At 41.0% G+C, this 22,225-nt stretch overlaps 2 long non-coding RNA genes across 3 annotated transcripts in view; one reads left to right on the plus strand and one right to left on the minus strand.

Annotated features, from left to right (window-relative positions):
* The window catches only part of LOC145520486 (uncharacterized), a 28,406-nt gene extending 17,489 nt beyond the window's left edge, over window positions 1-10,917 (plus strand). The window contains exons 8-9 of the long non-coding RNA XR_014064502.1: window positions 1,237-1,329; window positions 10,237-10,917. This is a non-coding gene — a long non-coding RNA (uncharacterized LOC145520486). The remainder of the gene's footprint in view (window positions 1-1,236; window positions 1,330-10,236) is intronic.
* The window catches only part of LOC145520487 (uncharacterized), a 199,995-nt gene that overhangs the window by 24,797 nt on the left and 152,973 nt on the right, over window positions 1-22,225 (minus strand). The window lies entirely within an intron of this gene.

Raw genomic sequence — 22,225 nt, forward strand, 5'->3', positions numbered from 1 at the left:
GCTCAAAGGTTTTATTGTGAGAGTGTGCAGTCAAAAGGCCAATAACTCTGGATGTAAGACAAGCAGCCCCTGGACGCCTCGGCGTCTCTGGAAGATGCAGGGCCCCCGTATTCCTCCTGCATCACAGAGTGTCTGTGGGTACCACGTTTCATTTTCCAGATGGCCGGTGATAGGAAGTTACTATAGAAGTGAACACAATACAGTTTTAAGGTCACCATAATATTTTGTGTACATGCATGCTAAGTTACTCCAGTCATATCTGACCCTTTGCAACCCCTTGGACTGTAGCCCACCAGACTCCTCTGTCCATGGAATTCTCCAGGCAAGAATACTGGAGTGGGTTGCCATTCCCTCCTCCAGGGAATCTAAGCCGTGTCTCATCTCTCCTGTCTCCTGCATTGGCAGGCAGGTTCTTTACCACTAGCACCACCTGGAAAGCCCAGTTTTGTGGGACACCTAGCTACATTTTGAGAGGGAAGAGTTTGAGAGTGAGGCTGTACGACAACTTCCAAAAATAGTGTCTGAGCTGCAGATGTGGGTTCATGCCGAGTGAGTGGTCCCAGGGGAGGAGGTGGGGGCATGGGCATGTCCTACTGTCCTGGGGGGCTGCTGAGGCTCTCCCCAAACCAGGGACCCAGCATCGTCAGTCAGCAGCCTCCTCCAGCCTCACTCTCCCCTTCTGTCCTGTGGGTGGGTGCTTGATCCCCGTGATGTGGAAGTGAGGGAGCAGAAGATAAGGAAACCCTCTCCCTGAAGAGCCCAGTGAGCCCCGGGCCACACCTGGGGGTGAGCGGTGGGGGCTCAGAAGGGCTGCGGCCTGGCCTCGGGGTCTGCACTGCATTGTTGCAGACTGGTGCATTTATGGGACGGGATTTCCTGGAAGAAATCTGAGAGAAGAAATTTCTCGGCCTCGAGTGACCCACTGTCTTGGTTTACCTGTGACTGGGGGGTTCCTGGGCTATGAGACAAATCTCAAGCAAACAAGAACAAAACAGTCACTGGTGCTAAGCCACCATTCCCCCCCCACCCCGCCTCCCCCCAACCAGTGGTGTTCAACCCTGGCTGCACAATAGAATTCCTGGGAGAGCTTCAAAAGGCCGATGCCTGCATGTCACCCCAGATCATTGAATACGAATCTCTGGGTCTATCTATATTATGTTTTTAATTTCTGAAAGTTATTTTGATGTTTAGTAAAGATTGGGAAAACCAGCCTTAATGACTTTCTTTCCACAACAGACCACATGAAAAAGGATAAGCTCGCATGATTGTCCACAACAAAGATGGGAAAAGGGGTTCAACAGAGTCTTAGCCAAAGGCACAGCAGAGAAGGTAGGTTTCCTCAATTGACTAAAACAACCAACTGTAGTGCTGGGGGGACTCTGAGGACCACTGTGCCACACAGATGCTGCTCTGGGAAACCTCCCCTACGTGGGCACCCAGCCCCTAGCCGTCATCAGGAGGATGCAGAGCACAGGCAGAATGTTGTGATGAAAAGAAATCTCCGTGGGGTGGTGAGGGTCTTTAAAGTACTGGGAAAAGAGGTTCATTCTGAAAGCTTAGGGGAGTCTGACTTTTTTAAAAGAATTAAAGATTTTGGAAAGTCTCAAGCTAAAATCTTATAAGGAGAATTATTACTTGTTTTAATTTTTAGTTTAATTTTTATTTTATTTTGGATAGGTGGCGCTAGTGGTAAAGAACCCACCTGCCAACGTAGGAGACATAAAAGAGGTGGGTTCAATCCTTGGGTTGGGAAGATCCCCTGGAGGAGGGCACGGCAACCCATTCCAGTATTGTTGCCTGGAGAACCCCATGGACAGAGGAACTTGGCAGGCTACAGTCCATGGGGTTGCAAAGAGCTGGACACGACTGAAGCAACTTAGCGTGCACACAGCGTTGATTTATTATAACGTTGTGCTAGTTTCAGGATACAGCAAAGTGATTCAGTTGTACATATATACGAATTCATGCTTTTTCAGATTCTTTTCCGGTTTAGTTTATTACAGAATATTGAGTAGATTTCCCTGTGCTATACAGTAGGTCCTCATTGAAGGAATCATTTCTGAATTAAGCTTCTCATGAGAGAGAGACTATCACTTAATGATTATGACTTCTGACTTGCCTTGTTTTTCCTGATCTTGTGGACTTCTGTCCCATCAGCTGTCCTGTGAGAACAGACCAAAGTTGTACTTTTGTGAGAGCGCGAAGTTGAGGATAACTTCTACCTGTGTATTTAAAAACTGCACATCAGTGTTAACTGGTGCCTAGTTTATGACATGATTTGCCCACAGGCAGTTACAGTAACCAGAAATCCAAAGTAGATTTGAACAATCTGTATATTGCTACTTTTTAAGATCATTTTTTAAATTTTACAAATAACTGTTGATTACAGTTTTGAGCAACAATGAAAAAAATCTACTATTCCCCAACAATTATTTCATCTTTGTGTTTCCACGTCCATCTTCATTTCAAATGAGAGTACAGTAAGTCCCCTACATACCAACCTTCAGGTTACAGACTTTCAAAGACATCAGCATGCGTTTGCATGTCCAGTCATGTAAGCTGGCCTACATTGTCATGTCTGTGTATCCTCTACAAGGAGTTGTGCTTCTGTGCCCTTCACTGTACAGTACTGTATAGAGTGCATGCATGAGCGCATGCATGCCCAATCATGTTTGATTCTTTGCAGCCCCATGGGCTGTATCCCACCAGGCTCCTCTGTCCGTGGGATTTTGCAGGCAGGAATACTGGAACTGAGTTGCCATTTCCTTCTCCAGGGGCTCTTCCTGATACAGGGATCGAACCAGTGTCTCCTGCATCTCCCGCATTGACAGGTGGATTCTTCACCAATGAGCCACCTGGGAGCCCAGAGTATAGTATCTTTAAGCCCAGGGTGTCCTGAAGCAAAAGTAAAAGCAGCCATGATGTAGTAGTACTATTGTACTTTTCAAGGTGCTGTACTGTAAGATTAAAAATGTTTATTTTTTGTGCTTGTTTTGGGGGCATTATTTGTGTGAAACATATTATAAGCCTATTACAGTATGGCACTATGTGGCCGATTGTGTTAGTTGGGTACCTAGGCTAACTTTGTTGGACTTATGAATAAATTGGACTTGTGAACATGCTCTCAGAATGGAACTGAGTTCATATGTAGGGGACTCACTGTTTCAATAAGAAGATAAGAAGAAATCAGAGTGTAATACTTATTATATCTCTCTGGAGCAGGATGACTGTAAGCTTTGAAGCAAGAGAAAAAGTTACAAAGAAGAAGAATGCCCAATTTGATTATGTAACATTTCCACCTCTCTGAACGTGGTCTGACTATGTGTGTCCGACGTGGTTGAGGGACCCTTAGACTCTCACCCCCTTTCTGATCTCATGCCTTCCTGTGCTTCAGAGGTCAAAGGGTAAACAATAATATTCCCCGGGCCCCTTCACAGCCAGGGCTGTATATTCAAATTAGATTCCCTCACTAATGCATTCCTGTGAGAATCTGCAGGCAGAAGTGCATTTGACTACTTGTTTTGCTATGTTTTTAGCTATGAGTCTTCTGAAGCAACATTTGTGTCTATGCCCCACCTTCGTGGTTGTCAGGAAACATTCGTGTTGAGAGGGTGGTGGCTTCCAGATTCTTGGGTCACAGCTGCAGTGGCGCATTCTCCCTGATGGGAGCAGATGTCACAGAAACCTTCAAGGACCAGTTCTATCCGGTTGTGGGAGTCACCCGCCAAGGCCCAGGCTGAAGGCGATCTGTACAGAACCTCCAGATTGGGACGGAGAAAGCTGGTTTGTGCTGGGAAAGAAAAGTGAGCAAAGGAGCAGAGTTCTCATCACACGGAAAACAATGTTTCCTTTTCCTATTGTTTTGTATCTGTAGTAGATGGTGGACATTCACTAAACTTACTGTGAGAATCATTTCATGATGTACACTGTCAAATCATTATGCTGTACACCTTAAACTTAGGCAATGCTGTGTGTCCATTACATCTCAGCAACACAGGAAGGAAAAAAAAGGAAACAAAGATGCCAGAGGATTTCCTGTGATTCGGGTGCTTTGTTGCTGGACTTTGACCTGTGATCAGCTGAAGGATGTGGGACAGTATTTGTCCAGGGCAAAGACATCTGGAATCAGAAAGACTGAGTTCAGGTAGCGTCCTGACTTGGATGGTCGTCTCTGTCTTATTTTACTGATCATTAAGATGCCATGTTCCAGCTCCATCCTGCAATTCTCTGTTGACAGAGAGCCGCTCAAAAGGGAGCATAAAAATGCAAAGCCTGAGCAGCAGAGGAAGGAGAGGTTTTGTGCTGCGGTGGCTGAGGTGCCCTCAGACTGCAAGTTGGTGTGAAATCCTGGGCGAGGGGGTGCAGAGACAAGCCCGGCTCAGCTCACACCAACCAACATGCTATAGCCAGGGGCTGCGTCACCCTGGTTAAATACCAGAAGAACTAAAGGCCATGGCCAGCAGCTGTGAAGAAGTGTCACTGGGATGGTGTCTGATTGCCCGGTGAACACTGTGAGTGAAGGGCATCAGCTCCTCAGGGAAGGTCAGCGCATTTCCAACGGTTCAACGGCGGGGTTTAGCTGGAGGCACCCACAGACACACAGGTGCCGGGAAGTGTCTGTTCCTTGCAGTGTGCACCAGGATGGGCGAGTCCACACTGTCAGCTGGAGGGAGGCGCGGGCCCCAGGGTCACAACACGGTGGGGAGGGACGGCAAGGCTGGGCGAGGCCGTGGGCTCCGGGGGGCAGAGGAGGTGGTCTATGTTAGGGCTTCTTTTCCTTCTTCTTTCTGCTTTTCCCAAGAGAGGACTGATTCTCCAGTGACTCTGCCTACTACTACTGTTATAAACTTTACTTGAAAGAGAGCGAGCACGCTGACCCCCTGGGGTTGGATTCCTGGGGAAGGAGGGTCTGTGCGTTGTCTAAGATGGGGACAGCCAGCGGGGCTCAGGGCTCCCTGATTCTCTTCAACCAAAGAGGCTATCTTCTCGCTGTTTCTTAGATCAAGCTTCGGTCCGAGATGTTGATTAAGAAATGATTCTATTCTTCAAAATAAACCAATAAGGGGCTTCCCTGGTGGTTCAGTGGTTCAGAATCCACCTTGCAATGCAGAGGACGCAGGTTTGATCCCAGGCCAGGGAACTAAGATCCCACGCGCCACCAGGCACCTAAGCCCGCACGCCACAACCACTGAAGCTTGCGTGCTCCAGAGCTCTTGTTCTGCAACAGAAAAGCCCAAGGGCTGCAACAAAGGCCCAGCACAGCCAAAATAAAAGGAACCAATAAGTAAAATGAAGACCACCAAATCAGAAACGTTTTTCACTAACTTTCTCACTCTCATACGAATTCCCTAAAGATTTTGTTAAAATGCAGATTCTGGGTCAGCAGTTCTGGGGCAAGGGTTGAGAGTCTACTTTTCCAACAAACTCCTTGATGATGTCTAGGCTGCTGACCTATGGACCACACTTTGAGAAGCAAAATACTGGATGGATTTCTAGATGAACATCGCATGGCACTAATATCACTATTAGGATCATGCCTGCTCTTGTGTTTGCTTTTGTTTTTGACTTTTGAGTATGTTTTGTTTTTGTTAAATTCAAAACAGCTTTACTGAGACAATTATGTATCATGCAATTCACCCTTTTAAAGTGCACAATTCAGTGGGTTTAGTATATTCACAGAGTTGTGGACCACCACCACTATCTAATCTTAGAACATTTCTGTCACCCCCAAAAAGGAACTCGTAATGATTAATTTTATGTGTCAGCATCCCTGGGCCTTGGAATGCCCAGATATTTGGTCAAACGTTATACTGAGTGTTTCTGTGAGGGTGTTTTTGGATGAGATAAACATTTCAATTGGCCATCTGAATAAAGGAGATCGTTTTCTGTAATGCAAGTGAGTTTCATCAAACCAGTTGAAGGCCTCAAAATGAAATATCAGCTCTTCCTGAGTCTTCACCCTGCATCCTTCAGACTGGACCATGACGGGCTCTTCTGGGTCCCCAGCTGCCAACTGCGGACTTGGGACTTGTCAACCTCCATAATCATGTGAGCCAATTCTTTATAATAAAGACCCAACCCAGTTTTAGGTCTCCACGGTGACCCAGACAGAGGAACAGGAACTATTGATAGCTGTATCTGCAGCGCCAAGAGTAGGCCTGGAATTTATTAAGTTTTAAATGGATAGTTGTTCAAAGAATACATGAAAGAAAGTAGCTGTGGAGCTAGAGGTGGTAGAGAGCAAGTTCAAGGGTGGAAGCAGCAGAGGAGCCCAGGAGGTTTAGTGCGTGTGGGGAGAGGGGGATTGCTATCAAGCAGGGGTAGGAGGCATGACCATGTGACTTTCCAGTAAACACATACACCCATTTTTCATCTCATCCATTACATGGGCCAGATTTTAGAGCAACTGGCTTTACCTCAGAGCTGTTCCAAGGTCAAGCGGATTTATGCATCTCATGTTATTCATTAAAAATTTTTTTTTAAATAAATTTATTTATTTTAGTTGGGGGATAATTACTTTACAATACTGTAGTAGTTTTTGCCATACATTGACATGAATCAGCCATGGGTTTACATGTGTCCCCCATCCTGAACCCTCCTCCCACCTCCCTCCCCATCCCATCCCTCTGGGTCATCCCATTGCCCCAGCCCTGAGCATTTGTCTCATGCATTGAACCTGGAATGGTGTTCCATTTCACATATGATAATATACATGTTTCAATGCTATTGTCCCAGAACATCCCACCCTCACCTTCTCCCTCAGAGTCCATAAGACTGTTCTATGCATCTGTGTCTCTTATTCTGTCTCGCATATAGGGTTATCGTTACCATCTTTCAAATTCCATATATATGCATTAGTATACTGTATTGGTATTTTTCTTTCTGGCTTACTTCACTCTGTATAATGGGCTCCAGTTTCATCCATCTCAATAGAACCGATTCAAATGTATTTTTTTTAATGGCTGAGTAATATTCCATTGTGTATATGTACCACAGCTTCCTTATCCATTCGTCTGCTGATGGACATCTAGGTTGCTTCCATGTCCTGGCTATTGTAAACAGTTTTAAAAAGAAAAAAAAGGAAAAAAAATTCTACTTGATCAACTTAATTCCTTTTCTTTATCTTCCCTCCCTCATTCCCCTTCTCCTCCCACCTCTTTTCCAAGTTGTTTCACTTGCAGGATGTTACTGGTAATGAATCTCAGGATAAGGCAAACTTAACTTGTTTTCTCCTAAGTGTTTGAGTTCAAAATTCCTGTATCTAAAGAAATATAGTTAGAGTTATTAATAAAGAAAACCGATCTTAAAAAAAGCATTGGTCATGGGAGTCTATTTAAGCTTTAAGGACCTGCCACAACGGTCTTAGGGAATTTGGAATGAGTGGCATAAAAATAATTCTGAAAAACAAAGTGATTTTCTTCTGAATTCATTTCAATTAAAATGGAAGTAAATCAAAGAATGACTAAACAAATACATGGACAAAGAGAAAGAAGATATGATTGGAGGATCAATCCGAGCGTGTGGCGTCCCACAGTTAGGAGTTAGTTATAGAGAGAATAGTGGACGAATAGAGGGGTGGAAATTGTCAGAAAAATTACAAGAAAACCTTGAAAAAACAAAGGACAACTGCAGAAAGCGACCTACAGATTGAAAGGGCCCATCACAAGGAATGAAAAAGACATACCAACATCCATGATTACAAAATCCAAAAATACTGTTGTGAAAAAGTGATGCACAAAAAGGTTAAAAATAAGGAAATGGAATGAGAATCATTGGGCTTTTTAACTTCAATACTAAAAGCTAGGAGATAATGGAACAATGCCTTCAAAATTAAGGGAAGATGATTTTAAAACTAGAGTTCCATGGCTTGTCAAACAATCAATTAAACATGAGCCTAATATTGAGATATTTCAGACCTATAAGGCCCTCCTGTCCATCGTTTTCTGAGAAATGTTTGGAAGACGTGCTTCAGTAAAATGAGAGTAAAACAAAAAGTGAAAGCATGGGATCGGGAAATACGGAATTTTATGTAAGAAAAGAGTGAAAGGAAGCCCTCAGCAATCGCTCTACAGTCGGCCTGGAGAGCTGGGCCGAGGAAGCCACCGGAACAGAAATGGAGTGAAGATTGTCCGTTCTGGTTTAGTGCTTGGAAAAAACGGATGGGTTTTTCTTGCGACATTTGGAAAATCATAGTCTTAAATACATGGATTACTAAACAAAAGAAAAAGTGAGACAAATATCAACTCCAGAAAAAACAAGAAGTGGACAGGAAAGAAAATACTATGTGACTCAATAGCAGACTGTATTTACATCATGAAAATATTGTAAATATGGAGTACAATTTTACACCAAGTTATAAGACATGTTAAATTATATGGAGTTCCTATAACAGAGCAAAGTATAACAGAAGTTAATAGATAATATTTAATATTTAAAACTGAGAGACCAATAAATAGCAATGTAAGTAGTCTTTGCTGATAGGATAGTAAGGACCAAATACAATAGTAAAAGATTTGACAGTGGTTTACTGTAAGAAATAGAACTGGAATTTGGGAGTCAGTGGGGCAGGGAACTTGGTAATTGATTTTATAATCTTTTATTTGACTAACATTTTGCATTAGTTTTGAAAAGGAAATGTATGTATAGCCAGTTAACTTTAAAAGTTAAGAAGAGCAAGATATCTAAAGAAAGTGGAAGGGAAATATCAATAAAGACAAAACTGAAATAAAGTAAAATAAAAAAACATTAAAAACAGTAAAAATAAAACAAAATAATAAGAGCAGACAATAAAACTGAATCATTCTTACAAAAGCCCGATGCAACAGTAAAACTTTGGGCAAGTTTGATCCAAAAGATGAGAAAACAAATAAATAAACGAGACTAGAGGTAAAAAAGAGGTCATCCCTCTGAAGCAGGCAATGAAAACAGAAATTTTAAGAGGATAACTTGTGCATCTAGATGTCAAAATATGTCAAAATCTAGATGAAATCTAGATGATCTTTTAGCAAAATCAAGGGCTAGACACTTGACTAGATCTGTAACCACTGAGCAAACCGAACAAGTAACAAGAAAAGATACACAAAGTTCAGACAATTTTCAAGGCCGTTGCTTTTAAGTTCCAAGAGAGATAATTCATATTATTGTACAAAAAAGAAAATGATACACCAATCTCACTAAGAAATGTAATGTGAACATGCAGATAAAGCATGAATCAACTGAATTTAGTATTATGTTAAAAATAAGTATCCTAACGATGAACTAAATACATTTAACTAAGTGTTCAGAAAATTAAAATTCACTCATTCATTCATTAAACTAATATATACAGATTAATACATATATATTTAAAGTCACAAAATAACATAACTATTGCAATAGATGACTATTATTTTATTTTTATTTTTAAACTTAAAGAAGTCATAAACGACATTTATTACCTTGGTATATCATACTGGTCTTATTGCTGTTCCTTCACATTTCAGTGGTTTTCCGTCTTCCTCCCTCCACCCACAGTCTGGCTACACAGTGCCTTCTTGAACCGCTAGTTCACAGCAGCAGTAAGATTTTTTCCACACCTCTAATGCCATTCATTCACAGAGTCACAGTTCTGGTCCACAAACACTTCTCTATCGGAGGTTCAAAGCCTGCGAAAGAATTTGTAATAAACCAGGCCTCCCAGAGTGGCTAGCTCCAGTAAGATGACCATGGAAAGTAGCAGCTTGTTGGTTGTTACTTTTCTGGACCTTGAGCGGAGAATCTTCCGACTTCTGCTCAAGTTTTCACTTGTATTTACCAGTCTACTCTTGGTACGTTCCAACTGGTCACGTTGCTCCCCCAGCTCTTCTATGATTTCTGAGCCAATCTGGTCAGTCTCTGCAGCAATACGATGAGAACGGTCAATACTCTGGGTGGCCTGGTTCAGGCTGTCAGTGCCTTGCAGAAGCAATGCCCTTTGAGACTGTAGCCGATTCATATGCTCGTTCTCCACAGCGTATGTACCACATTTCATGTCTCCTCCGGCCCCAGGAGTGGCTGTCAAAGGTGTATTTCTCACTTCTCGATGGAGTTTGGCAAGGTCCTTCCGGTAGGTTCGAAGCCTAGACATCATAGGGTTACGAAAAGATAGGGGTGCATAACGTAGTTCCTCTCCCATCTCTGCCAGCGTTTCATTTGCTTCCTGTTGCTTTTCATCGAAATCTCTGATTAACTTCTTCTCTTCTGCCCCTGCCATCCCAGGAGCCGCTCCGGCACCCCTCGTGGGTCCTCCTGGAGGCCGCGGAAGATCTCCTGCAGTTTCTCGAAGTGCTCCGAGGAGGCAGAGGAGGTGCCCAGGCGCAGACCGCTCGAGCCACGGGCGCCGAGATTCTGGGCGCACGGCCCGTTCCTACTCCACCGTCGGCCGCCCAGCCCCGCAGGCATCACGGCGACCGCCGCCACAGTCGCCCAAGACGAGGCGCTTCAATAGATGACTTTTAAAAACTAGTTACTTTAACATCTGGTTCTGATTCCTAAATTTCAGTAAATTTATAAAAGTGAGGAGAAGGCAATGGCACCCCACTCCAGTGTTCTTGCCTGGAAAATCCCATGGACAGAAGAGCCTGGTGGGCTGCCGTCTACGGGGTCGCACAGAGTCGGACACGACTGAAGCGACTTAGCAGCAGCAGCAGCAATGGTGAAACAGTTTGAAATATCCCCATTTATATCATGGTTAATTAAGATACTTATTACTACATGTGGTATTCAATGTTATTTTTTAAATTCTAGTCAATATTTGAGATAGATAAATAAAAAGGACAGATAAAAGGTAACAACAGAACTATTTTTATTTTTTAGTTAATATGGTTGTCTAAACAACACAATTTGTTTACATATTGAAAAATTATACCTTGTTAAGAAATTAAAAACCTACAATTGGGATTTCCTGGAAGTCCAGTGGTTAAGACTTCACCTTCCAATGCAGGGGATGCGGGTTCGTTCCCTGATTGGGGAGCTGAGATCCCATATGCCTCATGGCCAAAAGAGCAAAACATAAAATTTTTAACAGAAGCAAAAAGAAAAAAACCCAGAATCAATATGGCAACAAATTAAAGACTTTAAAAATGTTCCACATTTAAAAAAAAAATTCTTAAAAAAACCCCTACAACTAATAAAAGAGTTGAATCAGATAGATGGCTATAAGATATATAAGCAAAAATCAATACTTTTTCTATATACCAGAAATAAAATTATAAAATATAATGGAAAAATTCACTTTTCAGAAATAGAAAAAGTAAAAAAATCATAAATTACCTAGGAATATGCCTAATGGAAATTGTGGAAGATCCATAAATACCCAAAATCCATAAAGATACAAATTTTTCTGAAGGGATTAGAGGAAGACCTACATAAATGGAAGACATACTTGGTTCCTGGGTAGGAAGAATCAATAATCTATCATCTCGCCGAATGAGTTTTATATATTAGCCACCGATCCCAAGAGATAATCTTTGGTATCTGCATAGCTAAATACTCCATCTTCTTCAAGTTTTGTTTAACTGCTTCTTTCTCAGTGAGGCTTTTCCTGATCACACCCACTGTTCAAAGCTTCCACCTGCCACCCCAATCCAGAACTCAGACTCCCTTACCAAATTCCCCTTAGCTCAGTTCAGTTCAGTTGCTCAGTCGTGTCTGACTCTTTGCCACCCTATGGATTGCAGCACACCAGGCTTCCCTGTCCATCACCAACTCCCAGAGCCTACTCATACTCATGTCCTTTGCATTGGTGATGCCATCCAACCATCTCATCCTCTGTTGTCCCCTTCTTCTCCTGCCTTCAATCTTTTCCATCATCAGGGTCTTTTCAAATGAGTCGGTTCTTCACATCAGGTGGCCAAAGTATTGGAGTTTCAGCTTCAGCATCAGTCCTTCCAATGAATATTCAGGACTGATTTCCTTTAGGATGGACTGGTTGGATCTCCTTGCTGTCCAAGGAACTCTCAAGAGTCTTCTCCAACACCACAGTTCAAAAGCATCAATTCTTCGGCGCTCAGCTCTCTTGATAGTCCAACTCTCACATCCATACATGACTACTGGAAAAACCATAGCTTTGACTAGACTGACCTTTGTTGGTAAAAGTAATGTCTGTTTTTTAATATGCTGCATAGGTTGGTCATAACTCTTCTTCCAAGGAGCAAGCGTCTCTTAATTTCATGGTTGCAGTCACCATCTGCAGTGATTTTGGAGCCCAGAAAAATAGTCTCTCACTGTTTCCATTGTTTCTCCATCTATTTGCCGTGAAGTGATGGCATGCCCCTACTTTTCATCTTTTTTCCATAGCATACCTGCCCTCTGATGACCACATAATTACTCATTATATTTATTGTTTATTGCCAGCCATACCCTGCCACATGTAAATGCCATGAGGGCAGGAAACATTCCTTGTATTATTCATGGCCCAATGCCTTATGTCTGACATAGGAAGTTGCTCATTAGATACTGCAAGTATTTTTCTGACATTGTCAACTGCATTTGAATCCTGTTGGAGATGAATTTGCCATATGGAAGTTAGTGTTTTGTGTAGCAAAAGTTTTTAGCAGCAAAATCTAGTTTCTTAGTCAATTCAGAGCAATATAATAACAGCTTTTCTTTTGGTCTAATAGGTTAATAGTTTTTAAAATGAAAGTGAATTAAAATAAAAGCCCAAAGGTATTTTTAAAACTGGAAGAATACCTGTGCTAGAAGTATCGAGATAATAGAAAATACAGAAATTTCCCAATAGATATCAAAACATGATAGAAATGTGCAGAGTTTAATAGTATGAGAGTGGTATAAAAACAGACCAAAGAATTAATAAGGAAGAACAGAGAAAGCAGCACCTTGCTTATGTACAATGGGAATTAAATACATGATAGAAATGCAGAAAATAATAATTTTAATAATTTAATAAAAATTATTGCACAGATAATTGATTAGATACTCCGAGAAAAAATAAAGTTACATCCTTTCTTTCTTCAGTTCAGTTCAGTTCAGTCGCTCAGTCGTGTCCGACTCTCTGCGACCCCATGAATTGCAGCATGCCAGGACTCTCTGTCCATCACCAACTCCCGGAGTCTACCCAAACCCATGTCCACTGAGTCACTGATGCCATCCAACCATCTCATCCTCTGTTGTCCCCTTCTCCTCCTGCCCCCAGTCCTACCCAGCATCAGGGTCTTTTCCATTGAGTCAACTCTTCGCATGAGGTGGCCAAAGTATTGGAGTTTCAGCTTCAACATCAGTCCTTCCAATGAACACCCAGGACTGATCTCCTTTAGGATGGATTGATTGGATCTCCTTGCAGTCCAAGGGACTCTCAAGAGTCTTCTCCAACACCACAGTTCAAAAGCATCAATTCTGCGGTGCTCAGCTTTCTTCACCGTCCAACTCTCACATCCATACATGATCACTGGAAAAACCATAGCCTTGACTAGACGGACTTTTGTTGGCAAAGTAACGTCTCTGCTTTTGAATATGCTATCTAGGTTGGCCATAACCTTCCTTCCAAGGAGTAAGCGTCTTTTAATTTCATGGCTGCAGTCACCATCAGCAGTGATTCTGGAGCCCAAAAAAATAAAGTCTGACACTGTTTTCACTGTTTCCCCATCTATTTGCCATGAAGTGATGGGACCAGATGCCATGATCTTAGTCTTCTGAACGTTGAGCTTTAAGCCAACTTTTTCACTCTCCTCTTTCACTTTCATCAAGAGGCTCTTTAGTTCTTCTTCATTTTCTGCCATAAGGGTGGTGTCATCTGCATATCTGAGGTTATTGATATTTCTCCCGGCAATCTTGATTCCAGCTTGTGTTTCTTCCAGCCCAGCGTTTCTCATGATGTACTCTGCATGTAAGTTAAATAAGCAGGGTGACAATATACAGCCTTGACATACTCCTTTTCCTATTTGGAACCAGTCTGTTGTTCCATGTCCAGTTCTAACTGTTGCTTCCTGACCTGCATACAGGTTTCTCAAGAGGCAGGTCAGGTGGTCTGGTATTCGCATCTCTTTCAGAATTTTCCACAGTGTATTGTGATCCACACAGTCAAAGGCTTTGGCATAGTCAATAAAGCAGAAATAGATGTTTTTCTGGAACTCTCTTGCTTTTTCGATGATCCAGCAGATATTGGCAATTTGATCTCTGGTTCCTCTGCCTTTTCTAAAACCAGCTTGAACATCTGGAAGTTCACGGTTCACGTATTGCTGAAGCCTAACTTGGAGAATTTTGAGCATTACTTTACTAGCGTGTGAGATGAGTGCAATTGTGCGGTAGTTTGAGCATTCTTTGGCATTGCCTTTCTTTGGGATTGGAATGAAAACTGACCTTTTCCAGTCCTGTGGCCACTGCTGAGTTTTCCAAATTTGATGGCATATTGAGTGCAGCACTTTCACAGCATCATCTTTCAGGATTTGCTTTTTTGCATTTCTTTTCTTTCTTCACAAATACAAAAAAAATCCAGGTAAATTTACAAATGAAATGTGTTCTTAAAAACTGTAAAATATTAGGCCAAAATGTAAATAATTATTACATAATCTTGGCAAGAAAGTCATTAAATTCAGAAACAAGGTAAAATTCAACAGATTTTTACTATGAATAGTAAAACAAAATCTTAGTTTCATGTGGCAAATATTCCATAAAAATATTTACAATCCATTTAATACACAGGGTAAATTCCAGTACTACATAAGGGGCTTAATACATGAAAGCCCAAGAACCCAATAGAAATGGAGTTGTCAAAGGATATTACAAGATAACAGATGTGTGAGTACACTCTTTAAACCAAATTCAGCATTGAAACCAGCCCAGGAAAAAGCCATAATGATAATCAGTTCATGATTATCAGCTGAGGAAACATATCTAAACCACAGAACATGACCCATTTGTGGGAGGGACTCACCATCATTCTATAAACACAGTGCCTGAAAAGGTACAGATACATAATGATGCCAGTACTTCTACTTGCGCTGAAGCCATGCTATTAATAAGATGCTCTACTCCAGTCACCCTTAGGGAAATGAAAGCCAGTTCTAGAGAAAAGTGCTAAGATTCTTAATGCTTCCAGCTATTTAGTCTCAGAATAGTGTCCTCTGATCCTATTTCACGTCAAAAACTGCTGCTCAAAATTGTGTTATCTTAAGAGTATAGTTAAAATACCACTAGAGAATAGGCCAGAAAAAAATCGATTCCATTTAAGAACATTTTTATTGAAGTTTAGTTGATTTACAATTCTGTGTTAGTTTCAAGTATACAGCAAAGTGATTCAGTTATACATATATCCAGACTTCCATGGTGGTTTGGTGGTAAAGAATCCACCTGCAATGCAGGAGACCCAGGTTCAATCCCTGCATCAGGAAGATCTCCTGGAGAAGGGAATGGCTACCCACTCCAGTATTCTTTTATGGAGAATTCCATGGGCAGAGAAGCCTGGTGGGCTATAGTCCATGAGGTCACAAAGAGTCAGACACGACTGAGCAACTATCACTTTCACCATATATATATATATACATACATATACATATTTACATGTATATATATATGTGTCTATATATATATACATTTTCAGATTCTTTTCCATACAGTCAGCAAAAACAAAAACAAGACCGGGAGCAGACTGTGGCTCAGATCATGAACTCCTTATTGCCAAACTCAGACTTAAATTGAAGAAAGTAGGGAAAACCACTAGGCCATTAAGGTATGACCTAGATCAAATCCCTTATGAGTATACCGTGGAAGTGACAAATAGATTTAAGGGACTAGACCTGATAGACAGAGTGCCTGATGAACTATGGACAGAGGTTCGTGACATTGTACAGGAGACAGGGATGGAAAAGAAATGCAAAAAAGCAAAATGGCTGTCTGAGGAGGCCTTACAGATAGCTGGGAAGAGAAGAGAAGCGAAAAGCAAAGGAGAAAGGGAAAGATATTCCCATCTGAATGCAGAGTTCCAAAGAATAGCAAGGAGAGATAAAAAAGCCTTCCTCAGTGATCAGTGCCAACAAATAGAGGAAAACAACAGATTGGGAAAGACTAGAGATCTCTTCAAGAAAATTAGAGATACCAAAGGAACATTTCATGCAAAGATAGGCTCGATAAAGGACAGAAATGGTATGGACCTAACAGAAGCAGAAGATATTAAGAAGAGGTGGCAAGAATACACAGAAGAACTGTACAAAAAAGATCTTCACGACCCAGATAATCACGATGGTGTGATCACTCACCTAGAGCCAGACATCCTGGAATGTGAAGTCAAGTGGGCCTTAGAAAGCATCACTACGAACAAAGCTAGTGGAGGTGATGGAATTCCAGTTGAGCTATTTCAAATCCTCAAAGGTGATGCTGTGAAAGCGCTGCACTCGATATGCCAGCAAATACGGAAAACTCAGCAGTGACCACAGGACTGGAAAAGGTCAGTTTTCATCCCAATCCCAAAGAAAGGCAATGCCAAAGAATGCTCAAACGACCACACAATTGCACTCATCTCACATGCTAGTAAAGTAATGCTCAAAATTCTCCAAGCCAGGCTTCAGCAATACATGAACCGTGAACTTCCTGATGTTCAAGCTGGTTTTAGAAAAGGCAGAGGAACCAGAGATCAAATTGCCAGTGTCCGCTGCATCATCGAAAAAGCAAGAGAGTTCCAGAAAAACATCTATTTCTGCTTTATTGACTATGCCAAAGCCTTTGACTGTGTGGATCACAATACACTGTGGAAAATTCTGAAAGAGATGGGAATACCAGACCACCTGACCTGCCTCTTGAGAAACCTGTATGCAGATCAGGAAGCAAGTTACAACTGGACATGGAACAACAGACTGGTTCCAAATAGGAAAAGGAGTACGTCAAGGCTGTATATTGTCACCCTGCTTATTTAACTTATATGCAGAGTACATCATGAGAAATGCTGGGCTGGAAGAAACACAAGCTGGAATCAAGATTGCGGGGAGGAATATCAATAACCTCAGATATGCGGATGACACCACCCTTATGGCAGAAAATGAAGAAGAACTAAAGAGCCTCTTGATGAAAGTGAAAGAGGAGAGTGAAAAAGTTGGCTTAAAGCTCAACGTTCAGAAGACTAAGATCATGGCATCTGGTCCCATCACTTCATGGCAAATAGATGGGTAAACAGTGGAAACAGTGTCAGATTTTATTTTTTTGGGCTCCAGAATCACTGCTGATGGTGACTGCAGCCATGAAATTAAAAGACGCTTACTCCTTGGAAGGAAGGTTATGGCCAACCTAGATAGCCAAAGCAGAGACATTACTTTGCCAACAAAAGTCCATCTAGTCAAGGCTATGGTTTTTCCAGTGGTCATGTATGGATGTGAGAGTTGGACAGTGAAGAAAGCTGAGCGCTGCAGAATTGATGCTTTTGAACTGTGGTGTTGGAGAAGACTCTTGAGAGTCCCTTGGACTGCAAGGAGATCCAATCAATCCATCCTAAAGGAGATCAGTCCTGGGTGTTCATTGGAAGGACTGATGTTGAAGCTGAAACTCCAATACTTTGGCCACCTCATGCGAAGAGTTGACTCAATGGAAAAGACCCTGATGCTGGGTAGGACTGGGGGCAGGAGGAGAAGGGGACGACAGAGGATGAGATGGTTGGATGGCATCACAGACTCGATGGACATGGGTTTGGGTAAACTCTGGGAGTTGGTGACAGACAGGGAGGCCTGGCGTGCTGCAATTCATGGGGTTGCAAAGAGTCGGACACGACTGCACGACTGAACTGAACTGAACTGATTGAGTATAGTTCTCTTGTTGTTTACCTATTTTATGGGACCTTGTTGTCTACCTATTTCATATATTGTAGTGTATATCTGTTAATCGCAAACTCCTAATTTATCTGCCCTCTACCCTTTTTTCTTTCCCCGTTGGTAACCATAGTTTGTTTTCTAGGTTTGTAATTCTGTGTTTGTTTTGTAAATTAGTTCATTTGTATCTTTTTTTAGATTCCTCATATAAGTGATATCATATGATATGGTCTTTTTCTGACTTACTTCATTTAGTATGATCATCTCTAGGCTCTAGGACCACCCATGTTACTGAGAATGGCATTATTTCATTCTTTTTCACGGCTGAGGATATACCAATACACACATACACACACACACACACACATATATACACACACATACGTACACATATATACCACATCTTCTTTATCATTACTCTGTCAATGGCCATTTAGGTTGCTTCCATGTCTTGGCTATTGAATTAGAGTTTTCTCCAGATATATGGCCAGGAATGGGTTTACTCTATCACTTAGTAATTCTATTTTTATTTTTTTAAGGAACCTCCATATTGTTCTCCATAGTGGCTAAGCCAATTTACATTCCCACCCAGAGTGTAGAAATGTTCCTTTCTCTACACAGCCTCCCCAGTACAAACTCTCTGTAGCCTTTTGATGACGACCTTTCTGACTGGTGTTAGTTGGTAGGTACCTCACTGTAGTTTTGGTTTACATTTCTCTAATAATTAGTGATGGGGCTTCCCTGGTGGCTAGGTGGTAAAGAATCTGTCTGCCAATGTAGGAGACATGGGTTTCATCCCTGGGTCAGGAAGATCCCCTGGAGAAAGAAAGAGCAACCCACTCTAGTACTCTTGCCTGTAAAACCTCATGGACAGAGGACCCTGGAAGACTATAGTTCATGGGGTCGCAAAAGAGTTGGATATGACTTTGTGACTGAAGAACAATAATTAGTGATATTCAGCATCTTTTCACATGCCTGTTGGCCATCTGCATGTCTTATTTGGACAAATGTCTATCTAGGTCTTCTTCCCATTTTTTGATTGCATATTTAAAAATATTAAACTGTATGAGTTGTTTGTATGTTTCGGAAATTAATCCCTGTGGTAGCTTCATTTGTGGATGTTTCCCCCCAGCCTGCAGGCTGCCTGTCCATTTTGTTTACGGTTTCCTTTCCTGTACAAAAATGCTTTTAAGTTTAATTAGGTCCCATTTGTTCATTTTGTTTGTATTTCTGTTGCTCTAGGAGACAGATTCAAAAAATACTGCTGTTATTTATATTAAAGAGTGTTCTGCCTATCTTTCCCTCTGAGATTTTTATAGTGTCTAGTTTTACACTTAAGTCTTTAATCCATTTTGAATGTGTGTGTGTGTGTGTGGTGTTAGAGAATATTCTAATTTCATTATTTTACATGTAGCTGTCTAGTTTTCCCAGCACCACTTATTGAGGAGATGTTGTTTTGTGCCAGTACCATACTGTTTTGAATACTGTACCTTTGTAGTATTGTCTGAAGTCAGGGAGCCTGATTCCTCCAGCTCTGTTCTGCTTTCTCAAGATTATTTTTGCTATTCAGGGTTTTTTGTGTTTCCATACAAATTTTAAAATTTTTTGTTCTAGGTCTATGAAAAATGCCATTGGTAATTCGATAGGGATTGCATTGAATCTGTAGATCGCCTTGGATAGTATGGCCATTTAAACAATGTTGATTCTTCCAATCCAAGCAGACAGTATATCTTTTCATCTGTTTGTGTTGTGTTTAGTTTCTTTCATCAGCATCTTATAGTTTTCAGAGTATAGGTCTTTTCCCTCCTTTGGTAGGTCTATTCCTAGGTATCTCATTCTTTTTGATGTAACAGTTAAATTGATTCTGTTTTTAAAGCCACAATTTATTACCTGTGACTTTGGAAATGTAAGTTTCCTTAACCTCCTTGATTTCCTTATCAGCAAAATGGTGTCAGAGCACTTGCTCGCTCACCCAGACCCTGGGGCTGCCGTGAACTTGTGATCATTGGACGCAAGTGAAAAATGGCTACACTGCAATGAAGACCACAGAGAAGAGAAAAAAACCAAGATTTTTATATTAACAAAAACCATTGGTAAAGACTGAAATTTTGTGGTCTTTTGGAAAAGTTCAGAGAGAATAGGGAATACATTTGTTTCCTGGATTATACACAGAAAAAATGGGACATGAAGAATTGAGGTAAACTTTTTACCCAAAATCATACAATGTCTTGCTTTCCACTGTATATTTTCTCTAGAATACTTTAATAGCACTTATATTCACTAAAATCACAAAAGGAAGCCAGCCATTACATCCTTAGTTTTGAAATCAAGACATTTTATTTGGAAGGTGTTGAGTTGTGTCCCAACCTAATGTGACTGTTTTTGGAGACACAGTTTTTAAAGAGGTAATTAAACTAAAATGAAGTTATCATAATGGGCCCTAATTTAATATGACTCGTGTCCTTATGAGAAGAGGATATTGAAGACAGATTGGTTCAGAGGGAGGACTCATGTGAAAACACAGGGAGAAAATGACCGTCTAATTCACATGCAAAATAGTGAAATTTGACCCTCGTCTTACATAAGACACAAAAATCAGCTCTTTAATTGAAGACTTAAACATAAGATCTGAAACTATAAAAACCCTAGAAGAAAAATTAGGGGAAAAGCTTCATGACGTTCATCTTGGCAATGATTTCCTGGATATGACCTCAAAATCATAAACAACAAAGGCAAAAATACACAAGTTGAACTACACCAAGTTAAAAAGGTTTTACACAGCAAAGGGAGCAATCAACTGAGTGAAAAGGCAACTTACATAATGGGAGAAAATATTTGAAAACAGTTTATATGATAAAGGGTTAATATCCAAACGATACAAGACATTCTTACAACTCAATAGCAAAAAAGCAAATAAACCGATTAAAAATGGGCAAAAACACTTGAAAAAACATTTTTGAAAAAGATTTAAAATAGCCAACAAACATGAAGAACAGCATTAAGCATTAAGTATCTGTATAGTATAATATATAAAAAGATGCTCAACACGACACTAGTCTTCAGGGGAATATAAATCAAAACCATAACATGATGTCACCTCACACCTATGAGGATGGTTATTATCAAAAAGTGAAAAGAAAACAAGTGTTGGTGAGGATGTGGAAAAATTGAAGTTCTTGCACACTGTTGGTAGGAATGTAAAACGGTGCAGATGCTATGGAAAACTACAGACGTTCCTTAAAACATTTTAAAATGAAGTTACCAAATTATCTAGCAATTCTACTTCTGAGTGTGTGTACAAAAGAACTGAAATCACTATCTGGAAGAGCTGTTTTCAGTCCCATGATCATTGCAGCATTACTCACAATAGTCAAGATATGGAAATAAGCTAAATGTCCACCAAAGGATGAAGGAACGAAGAAGCTGTGAGATAAATATATAATGGAATATTATGCAGCCTTTAAAAGGAAATTTTGCTAAATTTGACCACACAGCTGAATCTGGAGGACACTCAACTAAGCGAAATAAGCCAATCACAGGAGGACAAACACTGTATGATTGCACTTAACATGAGGTATCTAAAATAGTCAGACCTTAGAAGCCAAGAAGAAATGTGATTGCCAAGAGGAATGTGGAAAAGGAATCAGTGAGTTGCTTTCAGTGAGTTTATCATTTCAGTTTTGGAACGTGAACAAGTTCTAGAGGTCTATACACAACTTGTGCCTGTGATTAACAATACTGTATTGTGTACTTAGAAATTAAGAGGGTAGATCGCATGTTAGGTGTTTTTACCACAACTAGAAAAGTGTTTTAAATATGAAAGACAAACAAAAGATGGCCATCTCTATACCAAGAAGAGAAGCCTCAGAAGAAATCAATTCTACTGACACCTTGAACTTGTACTTCTTAGCTCCTGAGCTATGAGAAAAATACATGTGTATTGGTTCAGCTCCCCAGGGCATGTTCCAGCAGCCCCAGCAAACTAACACAGAAGGATCCTTCTTATTGTTGTAAATCTGTTTTTTAAGGGAATTCTTTACCAAGCTGCATGTACAGAGGCAATGATATCAGTCTGTTTTTCCAGAAGTAGGGAAATTGCTCTTTCTTTGCGGAGCTCTAGATTCACACCTCTAAGTCAACTTTCTGAGCCCAGGATGTTTAAATCCTGATTAAGTGCATGTGATGAATAGAGAATGCATTAACCAATTTGTGGTAGTTTTGTGTATTTACATGACCTGGTTACACACACTTTCCTTAAATCCTCAGCTGCATAGACCCCATTAATAAAGAAGTGACATGTGGAGAGGTGACAGGGGTACAAGTTATAAATAGACTGTCTAGGCCCTGGGGGTGGGGGTGGGGAGGAAGGCGGGAGGCTGCGATAAGCCACACCATGGTGAGGACAGTAACCATTTCCTAGCCAAGCACCACACAACTGTCTCACACGAACAAGTGGAATG

Source organism: Giraffa tippelskirchi, chromosome 9, assembly GCF_054371585.1.
Source record: "Giraffa tippelskirchi isolate mGirTip1 chromosome 9, T2T-mGirTip1v1.2.pri, whole genome shotgun sequence".
Taxonomy (NCBI): Eukaryota; Metazoa; Chordata; class Mammalia; order Artiodactyla; family Giraffidae; genus Giraffa; species Giraffa tippelskirchi.